This window comes from Mesoplodon mirus (assembly GCF_964341445.2).
Source record: "Mesoplodon mirus genome assembly, contig: HAP1_SCAFFOLD_4165, whole genome shotgun sequence".
In the NCBI taxonomy this organism is placed as follows: Eukaryota; Metazoa; Chordata; class Mammalia; order Artiodactyla; family Ziphiidae; genus Mesoplodon; species Mesoplodon mirus.
In genome coordinates, this window is record NW_028293766.1 from 18,473 (window position 1) to 19,855 (window position 1,383).

The 1,383-nt window shown below is 37.1% G+C and overlaps 1 long non-coding RNA gene across 1 annotated transcript; it reads left to right on the forward strand.

Moving 5' to 3' along the window:
• Positions 1-209: 209 nt before the first annotated feature.
• Positions 210-787, forward strand: LOC309798545. The gene is made up of 3 exons (XR_014293186.1): positions 210-315; positions 410-578; positions 668-787. It is a non-coding gene; the product is annotated as an uncharacterized lncRNA (long non-coding RNA).
• Positions 788-1,383: the final 596 nt, after the last annotated feature.

Genomic DNA, 1,383 nt, shown 5'->3' on the forward strand with positions numbered 1-1,383 from the left:
TTTTCTATTACTAGGATAGTGCCAAATACTAGTGAATTGCGTTTATCAATTATCACAAGAATTTGTTCTAAAGGTAACTGTGTTTGTTTTCAACATTATGATATCAATATAATGCACAATAACAAGAAATAGCAACGATTTAGCGATCAGATATGTTTAGCCTTTTAACTACTGTCATTCAGCTCAAATCACTCCTGAGGACCTACTATCCATCGGGATAACAAATCCAGTCCACCGAAAACGATTGATAAACGAGATTCACAGCTGGCAGGTCACTGACAGCTGGTCATCTGTACCACCACAGGATGGTCTGAGGTCTGTTATTTTCAAGAGATTTTTGGAGAAGTGTGTTTTAATTTGATTTATAATTCTCGCTTAGTCGCCCAACATATAAGTTGTTGAATTTTAGCGAGTGGCTTACAGTGCTTGCTTTACCTGAGTACATCAATGTATTCCACTCTCAAGGGTACGATACTGTGCAGGAGGTGATGGAGTTAAGTTGGGAGGATTTTGAGGACATTGGAATAAAGAGATTAGGACACTTGAAGCGACTAGGATTGGCTATTAAAAAGCTGAAGGTTTCCTTTCATTGTAATTTTGATAGTTTAAGGTTGTTCGAAAGCTTGAAGAGTACTTCTTTGATTCTTTAAAACAGTGTGATCCTCAGGATTATCGACGTTCAATGAACAATCAATTGGACACACTCTCGAATTCTGGTAATGTTCAAGTACAAGTGGCTTCACCCATGCTTTCTGTATGTTCTATTGCTTTACCCCAAGAAGAGATTCCTGCCAAGGTATTCTAACAGCTATCTTTCGCGCAACAAATTAGTGTCATATACCACATCTTGTCTTTATAATAATCTACTTAGTTCTTTATGAATCCAGGCGCTGTGATCCACCTCCGCCGGCTCCGTCAAATTCGCTGCGGAATAAGACGAATTTAAATGGTAATATCGACTATATTAGTTATATCAGAGGATCGAAGGTGAATACGGTAATTGTTGAATCGTCAGTTATTGAAATATAGGCGTGCAATGAAAATAACCATGACCGCAGGGAAAGAACACAGTTTCCAATTCATTGTCTTTTCCTTCTATCGAATTGTCCATGTAGTGCTACATATACTATTTCACATTGTATTATTGTTCTCACATTTATTACTTATTCCTTACTATATAGAACCCTCCCACGCCACCATCGAGGTGTACATTGGAATGTGATACGTATGTGGCATTGAAGAAATCATCGAATGCTTGCTACGATCCTATATTTGAGAAGGTTTGTTTATATTCTGCGTACACTTTCACTAGTTTTAAGTGTTTTCAGCGTTGATTTTATTATATAATAACAACTAATCACAGTGATGCTCATTTATATCAAC